Consider the following 11,226-nt stretch of genomic DNA (forward strand, 5'->3'; position numbering starts at 1 on the left):
AGCGCCGCGGCACCCCGTCCCGGCGTGGCCCTGCGCGTGCGGGCGGGACAGAGCTCCGGGACCCAGGTGCAAGCAGCGCCCCCCGGGCCGGGACAGGTGAGGGCCTCTCCACAGCCCCCTCCGCCTGTTCGAAAGGCGAAAGGCGAGGCGGCTCACCTGTGCCCAGGCCGCCGCGGCCACCTGGCACAGACTGGGGACAGTCGTTTGACGGGCCTGGCCTGGGGTCCAGCTCTCTGTGGTCACGTGGGTGCAGACCAGCGTGCACCTGAGCCTCGGGCATCATCTGAGGTGTGGCCTCATCTGTGACCTGGGTACCGCAGAGAGGACACCCAAAGGCCAGGGCGCGGGCGACCCCGGGTACTCATCCTGGAAAGATAGTGGGCATGTTGATGAGCACCCTATGGAGACTCCAGCTTAAGTGAGGGACAGGGACTGGGACAACAGCTATGGCCTAGTGCAGTGGGACATCAAATCCCCAGAGACAGGTCCAGGTGAAGCAGGCAGACCCATGAGCATCTTTATCCTCTGTGTGACCAATACACAACTAAATTATCAGCCTTTCTCACAATTAAAGATGTGACTGTTCTGTTCCCAGCTCCTCAGCAGCCTGTTCAGCAAGGCACAGAGGAAGGCCTCACCAGGGCAGAAGGCACATGGCTGTTGCCTGTTCTCTCCTCCCTGCCCCCACCCAAGACAGCGCCCACTCAGATTTCTGCCACAAAAGCAGACAGCAGGCCAGTGTCTTTAGCAGCTTTTGTCTCTGGTGGTTCCTTCTCAGTATAATCTCATTGTACATTTCTGGACAGCTGGCTGGATCTCATCTCATTTTAACAGGGCTAGAAAATCTTATCAGCTGCACCAGAAAAGCCTTAGAAAAGTTAAGAGATAAGCTCTGTGGAAGCCCAGACTAAAAACTCAGTGTATTCGCAAGGTTAGTTACAGGAGGTGGGTGACACCTTTCTTTCCGAAACTGTGCTGGGTACTTCGAGGTATTGTGCCATACAAAGAATATATAAATGAGGCCTCAGAGATAGGGCCTCCGTTGGGACCTGTGCACCAAGATCCATGTGACATGGAAATTATTGGTTCATTTGAGCCTGGAGTTATCTCCGATTCGCATTTTTCATTCCTTCCTTCTAGCTTTTAGGCCACATTCCTGATTTCTGCTGAAGGCACTTTCCCTGCCCTGCCTCCATCCAGCTGGTGGGCCTTCCCCACTTCTAGCCGGAATGTTAAATGCAGGAGTTTTAGATTTAGACCTCATCTTAAGCCTTGGCTTTCCTATTCACTATGTGTTCTTGGGCGAATAAACGAACTTTTCAGAGCCTCAGTTGCCTTATTTGTGGAGTGAGGCTAATGATATCTATCTCATAGGATTTTGGTGAGACGTAAATGAAATATCGCAAGAGAAGTGTTTAGATCTATGCCTGTCACGGGGCAAGTGGTCAGTAAAAGTTAGCAGTTATTATTAAGCGTTTGTTAACTGCTTAATCAGAAGAGCAGCTTCATTTTATTTTAGAGTGCCTGCGTGCAAGTTATTATTCAGCTCTTCTCAGAGTAACTAGGAAGGGGTGGTAGAGTAGAAAGAGCACTGGGCTTGGACTTAGGGGCTTGATTTGAATCTCAGTCGACCTCCTGGAACCCAGGGGACCCTAGGCAAGTCATGGAACTTTGTAGAACCTTTCTGAATCCCCATTTCCTTATTTGTAGAAGTGGCTTAAGAATAAAACTACCCTGTAAGGCTGAATGAGCTAATATGCGTGAATGCGGGTGACATTGTAGAGGGTGTGGGGGAGGTCTTCACTAAATTCAAGTGGAGTCCAACCACAGAATTTTGTGAGTCTGTCTTTAATATGTCTGCCATTTAGACAATTTTTATGTGTGGGGGGAGGGGCATAAGAAAAATACAAGAATATCTTGCTTTTGTACATTTCACAAAACCACATAACTAAAGACATTGCTGGAACCACTTTCAGGGCCTTGGAAGGTGTGGGGTGGGGGCTGAAAGTTAATCTCTTTCAATTTCGTGATGGAGCTGCTTCTGGGGGCATCAGAATCCGGATGTCCTGGAACCTTCTGCCTTAGCAGGTTGGACGTGCTCTACGCTCAAAGAGCGACATCCTTGCCGCACTAGAAAGTAATGATGGTGTTGTAGTTCAGCACGGGAAATGTCAAAGGTGCTATTATGATGATGAAGATAACAGATGACTACATGGCTGGATGTGATGGGTCGAGAACACTATTTAGTTGGCTGCGGTTGAGTGGGCAGAGCCTCCTTTGTGAATTAGGTTGTAGGAGGGGAGGCCTGGGTTCCTTGAGCGTGCTGCCTTTCCCCCAGGCGGTTCTCCGTGGCTCTGAGGCCCTCCCCGGCCAGCGTTTCACTGGCCCCACTGACTCTCCTTGGTCTTCTGCTCCCTGGGCTGCCCTCGGGAGCCCTGGTTTCTCTGCGGTTGTCTGTTCTGTTTGCAGTGGGCTTGCCTGCATCAGATCTCCTCTTCCCAGCCACTTGGGGGGCGGAGACACTGCAGGGTGTGCTTGATCTTACCTCCTTGTTGGGAACATCCTGTGGGTATATGTTGGGCTTACTTGACACACTTCTGGCAAGATCCAGGCTGATATGTGAGAGACTGTGGGCCTGGAGCCCAGGGGTCGCATAGTGGAGGTTTGTAGCTCATACTTCCCTGGGGACTGGGGGCCTATCTTGTTGGGCTTGTGGCTAGAATCAACCATGTGAGATTGTTCTATATACACACACATTTTTAAAAAACAGATACTGATCAGCAAAACAAAATGTTCAAAAGAATATCCTTTGATCCTTTAGAAGAGAAACATAAATGGACTCTTAATGAACTAAACATCCCTAGGATGTTTATGAAAATGCAGATTTCAGGGGCTCAAACCCAGACCTTGAATCAGAATTTCTAAGGAAGGGGCCTCAAAATTTGCATGTTTAACACAAACCTTGGGTTGTACTTGTGCTTACTGAAATTTGAGAAGCACAATTGTAAATGCTTTTTTTTTAAGTTGTAAAATACACATAACATGAAATTTACCTTCCTAATCACTTTTTACTGTACAGATCAGTGGCATAAAGTACATTCGCATTGTGCAGCTAATCTCCAGAACCTTTTTATCTTGCAAAACTGAAACTCTGTGCTCCCATTTCCCCCTCCCCGCAGCCCCTGGCAACCACCATTCTACTTTCTATTTCTATGAATTTGACTACTCTAGGTACCTCGTATAAGTGGAATCATATAGTTTTTGTGTTTTTGTGACTGGCTTATTTCACTTAGCATAATGCCTTCAAGGGTTATCCACACTGTAGCACGCATCAGAATTTCCTTCCTTTTTAAGGCCGCATGGATGTACCACGTTGCGCTTATCCATTCATCTGTCTGTGGACACTTGGATTGATTGCTTCCGCCTTTTGGCTATTGTGAATAATGCTGCTGTGAACATGGATGTACAAATAACTCTTGGAGACCCTGTTTTCAGTTCTTTGGGCATACATACCCAGATGTATCGCTAGATCGTAGAGAAGTTCTCTTTTTAACTTTTTGAGGCACCTCCATACTGTTTTCCATAGCGGCTGCATTTCTGTTTCCACCAACAGTGTACCAGGGTTCCAGTTTTTCCACATCCTTGCCAACACCGATATTGTACTTTTTGATCATAGCTGTCTTAAAGAGTATAAGGTGACATCTCATTGTGGTTTTGGTTTGCGTTGTCCTAATGATTAGTGATATTGCACATCTTTTCATATGCTTATTGGCCATTTGAATATCATCTTTGGAGAAATGTTTATTCAAGTCTTTTGCCCATTTTTTTCACTGAGATGTTTGATTTTTTGTTGTCGAGTTATAGGAGTTCTTTATAGATTTGGATTTTCATTCCTTATCAGATATATAGTTTGCAAATGTTTTCTCCCATTCCCTAGGTTGACTTTTTCACTCTGTGAAGTGTGTCTTTTGATGTAAGTTCTACTTATGCATGCTTGATTGCATGCTTGCTTTCTTATTATTTATGCCTACAGCACCTGGTCTTCCTAGGTGGTCTCCCATCCAAGTACTAACCAGGCCCGACCCTGCTTAGCTTCCAAGATCAGACATCGGGCTTGTTCAGGGTGGCATGGCCGTAGACCATGGACCGTGGCTCCACTGGGGCACGAACCCAGCACCTTCTGCGTGTAAAGCAGACGTACTAACCGCCACACTATGGAACCATGTCCTACATATTCTTTATATACATTGTAATCCTGTAGAAAAAATAGTATCGTCTATTATTTCGATTTTTATGGGGACGGAAACTTAGGCTCAGGTTAGTTAACGTGCTTGGGGTCACACAGCTGTAAGTGTCAGCTGAGATTCAAGCTCAGGTCCCTCTGACTCCAAAGCTCGCAGCCTGCTGTTCCTCTTTACTTCTCATTTCCCCACTGAGCTAATAGCATAAGGAGGCCCCGTGGGGGTCTGCAGGAAGTGGTGCTGGTTTGAGAAGCATTCAGTTACAGGAGAGGAACTGTGAATGGAAGACTTGGCAATCTCTTCCTTCCGACCAGTAGATCTGTGTTACTGCTGAGACCTTAGAAACGACAGAGCAGTGCAGACAGGTTTTTAACTGTTTTGATCATTTGTTTGTTTGTTTAAGCATTTCATCGGCTTGTTTCAGAGCCCATCTGCTCCTCACAGTTCCCCCAACAGTCCGTGTTTGTTCTGTCCATGTCTTCGGCCTGTGATATCTTCACTACTCCGTACCCTCCATCTTTCAAGGGGGCCACATGGAGTGGCATCTCTCCTCTCACGTCTCCATGACTCACCAGGCACGAGGGAGTGTCCCCTCATTTGCAGTCCCTTTCTTCCTGGCTATTTCCTCCAGCCTCTGAGCTCCATGAGTGCTGGCCATGTCCTCTTCTCCGCTGTATCATCCAGCACGGTGGCATTGGCCCCGGACCCATTAAATCAGAACCTGGGATTGGAAGGGGCAACTGTAGTTTTTACAAGCTCCTTAGGGGAGTCTTCTGTGCAGCCAGCCTGGGGGGTCCACTGGGCCCCGTCAAGCCCTCCTCCAGCCTGTGTGAACTGAGTCAGACCTACCTCTGGAGCTGCCCAGAGTACTTTCCTCTTGCTTCCCTGCAGGTGGCCCATCCCTAGAATAGCGCTGTTTGTCCTGCATGGGGCTGCTTGATGTGCCCTTCTTTATCCAATGAGATATGGGTAGTTTCGAGAGGATGAGAGGAACTTCATTCATTCGTTCTTCTTCCATCCATCTATCCACAGTCCATTTATTGAGTACCCACTGTGGTGGACACAGCACCTCTGAACAACTTATATTCTGCTAGGAAAAGTGTGTTTTAACCTCCTGAGAGGCAAGGTTGTATGTGTGCGTGTGTGTGTGTGTGTGCATGCACACATGTGTACACATGTGTCTCTTAAGACCATGTCCTTGGACAACATTAGGATTCGCAGTGACAGCACCCGTCTGGCTGGGCAGTTGGGGGAAGGTTTGGGGAGAATGGGAGATGTGACTCACATTTGGAGTGATGGGGTGGGTGTCATAGGGGAGGAACTGGGTGGCCTCCATTGCAGTCCTGGCTGACTTGTGTTGCAGAGGGAAAGACTGGGGCTGTTCCCTATAGTCGATTACCTTGAGGTTTTTTCCATCCATTCATTCAGTCAGTCATCAGACATCTGATGGGTACATACTGTCTTGTATTCAAAGTTTGGATTGTGGGCCAGCTGTTTGAGCATCACCAGAGCTTCTTAGAAATGCAGCTTCCCAGGCTCCATCCTAGACCTGTTGAATCAGTATCTCTGGGAATGGGTTCAAGAATCTCTGTTTTAACAAACTCCAGGTGACTCTTATGGATGCTAGAATTTGGTAACTCCTGCACCAGAGAGTCAGATTTTTCATCTTCCTCAGTGCATACCCTCCCCCAGTGCTTGGCATAAAAGCTCACCACAAATATTTGTGGACCGGCGGCTGTGTGCCAGGTCCTGTTAGGTCCTGGGAATTTGGGAGAGGCTTTGTGGGGATGACGGCAAGGTCAGCCCACTTTGAGGTATTAATGGGACACTGGATACACGCCTGAGTCTCAGGAGAAAATTCTGGTCTGAGGGGGTATTTGGGAAGTCATCAGTGTACAGGTGGAATAATTGGATGCCCAGATGTATGAAAAGAAACTCTCCAAACCCGTGTGAAAGTCGGAGAGGGGTGGCGGTGGAGGCGCTTGCCTGGCTGACCTGAGGCCATGTGTTTTGATGATTCTGGCCTGGGACCCCACACGCCCAGTGTTATGATAATGTATTGGCTTCTCCTTCCTCTGTAGACGCTGTGGCCATCAGGGTAGGGGTGCACCTCATGTCACTGAACATCAAGAGAGCATTGCTCTTGGCCTCCTGGCATGGTGTCATTCGTAGGGCATCTGCCTCTGTTAGGGTCCTCTGTCCTCCTTCTCTCTAAGGGACAATGTGGCACCAAGACCTGATGGGAGTGGGCAGGGATGACCCCCATTTGTGGTGATCGAAGGCAAGTTGGTGTGGTACTCACAGTGCGCTGGAGAATGCCACTCCCCCCACCAGCACCAGGATCCTGGTTTTGCAGAGTCAGGCCTGTAACGGGCAGGCGTTTGACTGCTGCAGTGCTGTAGAACTTGAAACCGGATTTATTTTTGGAGAGTGAATTCCAGTATCTAGAATTGCACCGTACAGGCTGTAGCAACCTGAACCCCAGGCCTGCCTCACGTGGTTTGTGGCAAATCTGTTCGGTAATCAAATGGTTAATGTAAGTCTAAGCGTAGGTCAGAGTAGATGCGTTTATACACCAGATTCTTCTATTAGAAGCAACAGACTTTTAGTGGGGAAGAGGAAGTGCTTGCCATTGTTAGTTCCCTAGCTGGAAAATTCTTTGTGACCTAAGAGAGCTTAGAAAAATATTTGCTTTCGTTCCCTAATATCTTAGCAGCCTGTGGCTTGTTGCCACCTGACCACACTTAACAGTGTTTGTCAGGGTGGTTTGGCTTCTGACTGGTCATTCGGTAAGTGGTCCAGACCGAAGTGCGGGAGGTGCCAGGATGCTATCCTGAGGTCCGACAGTGGCGCCTCTCAGCCTACGCACTGCCTCCCATGTGGCCCCAGCAGCCGGCTGGCCATTCGCCTGGGTGCTGCATGGACCCTGGCCTCAGCTTTCCTCAGGAGGTAGGTCTCTGCATCTTGGCTGCATGGAAGTGTCCCGGTTGGTGTGTTTGTGTGTGCTCTGGTGTGCATCGGTGAAGCCTGGCCACGGGCTCCCTCCCATGCGGACGGAACAGTGTCCTTTTGTCCCCTGCTTAAGATTTGTCAGCAGAAAGGTGCCAGTAGCTGTGGGACAACAGAGGGGGGCGTGGATTCCTGCAGACCACCCCTGCCACTTGGAAACACACAAAGCCGATGGCCATGGCAGCAGCTTTTCCTGGGGGACAGCCGGTCTTAGTGAGACCCTGCTCTTGGGCTGTTTCCCACGGCGAGTGAAATACTTATCCACCGCTCTGCCCCAGCCCCGAAAGCTGGTAGCTGCAGGCAGACACTTCAGACACTTTATGTCTTTTGGGCCCTTGACTTTGGATTTCAAACAAGCCAGTTGCAATTTCATCCTTCTGTTGGAACTTAATTAACCCACTGGTTTTGTCATTTCATTTACAGTGGCCCAATTTAACCGCCCCCCCCTTCCTCAATACTTTGAAATTACTCTTCGAAAGTTGTGTGGCCAGTCAGGCCGTCAGCCCTGGGCAGTGCTGTCCGCTGGCACTGACTGCTTCTGAGCCGGCTGGGAGGCTGGCGGGGCTCCTGCTGTTCCTGCTTTGAAGGCAGTGCCCCCTGCCCCTTGCAGTTGTTGCCCACGACCCCACCCCCACCCCAAGCACTTTACACTTCTCAGCCTGCACCCCACCCCTTCGCTGGAAGGGCCTCAGTGAAGAGAGGTCGGAGCTCTGTGAGTTGGGTTTGATTTCAGTACAGGAGTTGATAAAATGAGATAAACCCCAGGCTCAGGGGGCCAGGGAAATTAAACAGAGATGATATCAAAGTTCCCCTGAGTTTTCAACTGTGATACAGTAGTTTAGTTTCCTCCCAGACCAGGGCGGGAGGCTCGCCTTTGATTCTGAAACAATGTTCGGCATCGGTTAAGCCCAGCACTGCTGACTTTTAGGGATTAAGCACACTGTTGTAGTAATTCTTTGATCAGCTACAAGGGAGCAGTGTGCTGTCTGTGCGAAGGGGCTTTATAGTTAAAGTTCATTTCTCTGTGAACCCAGGATGCTGGCACTGGCTGGCACTGGCGGGCGCTGCAGCGCTGGGAGCTGGGGCCGCCCCAGGCGCCGTTTGCAGCATTGCAGGCAGAAGCAGGAAACGGGTTTCTCCCACCCAGTATTTCTGTATAGTATTCATCCAGCATGACGTAGAAAAATAATCCTCCTGCTTGCAAAGCACACCGCACCCTAACTGACCCCAGCTAGTCCTAGTGAGTACATGCAGTATGCACGCCCGCATGCGCACATGCACACAGTCACAGTCACACTCCTGCCTTTCCCAGGCAAAATCCTCCTGGACAGACACAGGAACAGCTGCCGGGAGCCAATTCTGCAGCCCCCAGCCTTGCAAATGATCTAGCAGAGGCTGGCCTGGCATGGGTATAGGGACCAGATGACCTGTGAGGTTCAGTTAGGAGGACTAGCTCAAGGTCAGTGTTGCCACAGCACGCCCTCCACACCCAAGAGCAGGTGTGACTCCCAGGTGCTGCCACCACCTTCCTTCCTGACCTGGCATTTACCGAGTACTCACTTAGTCTCGGGTTGGCTCAGTCGGTCGTTGTGAGTAATCTCCACATCTGTTGTCTTGTTATCTAAAATACTGGGTCAACTTTTGGCTTTCACCGTAGAGACCCTCCTTGCAGCCACAGCGGGGATGGTGGAGGTTTCCCACAGCGCTCCCCGCTCCTCCTGGTTGGCCCTGCAACTTGCAGTTGGTAATGGAGCCCCTGTGTGCTGTCGCCGGAGCTCACCCCGCACCATACATCAACCTGTTCCCTCCTGTGCAGTGCGCGGATGTCCCTCATTAGGCCTAAATTTACCTCCGTCCTACACAAACATGGCCTTAGCTCATTTTTATGGTTGTAAATTATTTATGAAGGAAATGTTGAATCTTGAAACCGAGGTGTGAGGAAAATTAATCCCATGTTACTTTCATCTTTCTCTACTTTTCTCCCCCTTGCTTCACTTACTGGGCTATGGCTGGAGAAAGGAGGGCTTTGGCATTTTAAATATAATTAGTGTTGAAAGTGCTTCTCAGTCGGATGGGATGTTGGCCTCTCTGCACAGTGTCGTGGGAAGCAGACCAGACTGGGGAAGGAGGGCTGGAAGCCCTGTGCAGCTCTGCCACCCGCACGGTATCCAAGAACTCCGGGCCTCAGTTTCCTCTCCTCTAAAACGGGGATGATACGACCCAGCCGCCTCCGGGTTTCATGCGAGCGTTGATTGAGGAGGATCCCGAGAAAGCTTTTTGAGAATCGCAAATGCAGGGGAGGTGTGTAAGTGTGTTTTGTGTGCAGTTAGGACTTTGAGATAGAGGCAGATGCTGGTGGGGGAGCTGCTGAGGGTGAAGCCAGGCATTGTTGGTATTTTATGTTTTCAACCAGCATTGCCTCTTACCAGACAGGTTAATGTTGGCCTTAAACACCCTGTCCCCCTCCCTTGCCCTCCCTGGGCAGATTCGCTCTGCAGGCCAGCATTAATGGCCTCTTCTCCCCGTCTCAGAGGCCTGGCCTGTGACCCTGGGTGGCTGAGTACTCGGCGGTGCCATCCCTTCTGGCTCAAGGCTCCACGCAGCCTGGGAAATGTGGAGTGCTAGTTAATAAATGGCCTTTTGTTAGGAAGGTCAATTGAAGTGACGGTAGAGACGCTGTTAAAAGTAATTTGCAGTCAGAAAATATGTAATTCAGGGCAAGCTGCTTTGAGTGATTGCCTCTGCCATGGATATCTTGGGCGTTTCTCATTAAAAGCTTCCTTTGCTGGTGGTGGTGCTTCCTCCACTGCGGAGCTGGCCTCAGCCCCACGTAGCGAGGAGTCATTTGTCTGCATTTCACAAAAGGCTGCCTTGATCCCCAGGGCACGCAGCTGGGGGGAAAGGAAAGAAGAAGGCGTGCGAGATGCTCTGTGCTAATGCTCCGCACAGGGCATCCTCCCATCCTGCAGGCTGGGCTGTGACCAGGCGCACACGGGCACAGGCCGCTGGCTCCTTTGTCTGCCTCAGCTGCAGGCAGCCTGCAGCCATCTTGGAACCTGCTGCTGGGCTGCTTCCCTGGTGCATTCTGGGAGCAGCATCGTTGCTTTAAGAGTGAATTCACCCTGCTGTATTTGATAGCCTGCTTCAGAGCAAAAGAGAGCAATCGTCATCAGTACCTCGTGGAGGATATTTTAACCCAAGGACGTGAATCTATCAGCACATAAAATATTTCTTATTTATTCCCATGCTTATCTCCCCCTCCCTCTCTCTTAGATAGTAGAGGCAGTACTATCTTAATAATAATAAAAAAAACTTACCTCGCATGTTCTTTATTAAATTCACAGCATGATATTTTAGCTCTGGCAGAATCCTTACACTGTGTTAATGACTTGTTAATTGCAAAGCATTTTGGTAACCAACAGCAGGTACCGGTATTTTGCAAACCGCAGCAATGTTATTGTCACGTTACCAATAATATGGGTTTTTCCAAGAGAAGATACTTTTTGATCAGTGTTTGCTTTGAATTGGGCCAGTGCCCATATTTAATTCTAAACCTTCTTTATTGGGGGGTGTGCATGCATATTTATTCACTAAATATTTACTTCATGCCTACTGTGTGCAGGAAGCACTAAGCCCTGTGCTTTATGCAGATAAAGCTGCCCAGTAAATGCAGTTTGAAAATTAAAAAATGATGCAGTGGTGCGGTGTGGTATCCTTATGCTTTGCCCTGGGCTTCTGGAAGCTTATTTCCCGCAGAATTAAGTAAAGCAGAACTTAGTTTGGCTTTTGTCATAAATGGGGGCCGAGGGTACAGGTACTGCCAGGCACTTCCTTGTTTTGATTGGAGACTTGGCTCCATTGCCTTGACAAGTCTGTTTCTTGAGCCTTTAGTGCTGATGACACGGGTGACTTGCATACAGCATTTTGGTTGTTCCTATGTAGGAGGCACAGTCATTTTTAATAGCCTCTGCCTCTT

The 11,226-nt window shown here is 49.4% G+C and overlaps 1 pseudogene; it reads right to left on the reverse strand.

Moving 5' to 3' along the window:
* Positions 1-4,024: 4,024 nt before the first annotated feature.
* On the reverse strand, positions 4,025-4,140 carry LOC112484886 (annotated as a pseudogene).
* Between the last annotated feature and the right edge of the window lie 7,086 nt (positions 4,141-11,226).

Source organism: Pteropus alecto, unplaced genomic scaffold, assembly GCF_000325575.1.
Source record: "Pteropus alecto unplaced genomic scaffold, ASM32557v1 scaffold67, whole genome shotgun sequence".
NCBI classification, from domain to species: Eukaryota; Metazoa; Chordata; class Mammalia; order Chiroptera; family Pteropodidae; genus Pteropus; species Pteropus alecto.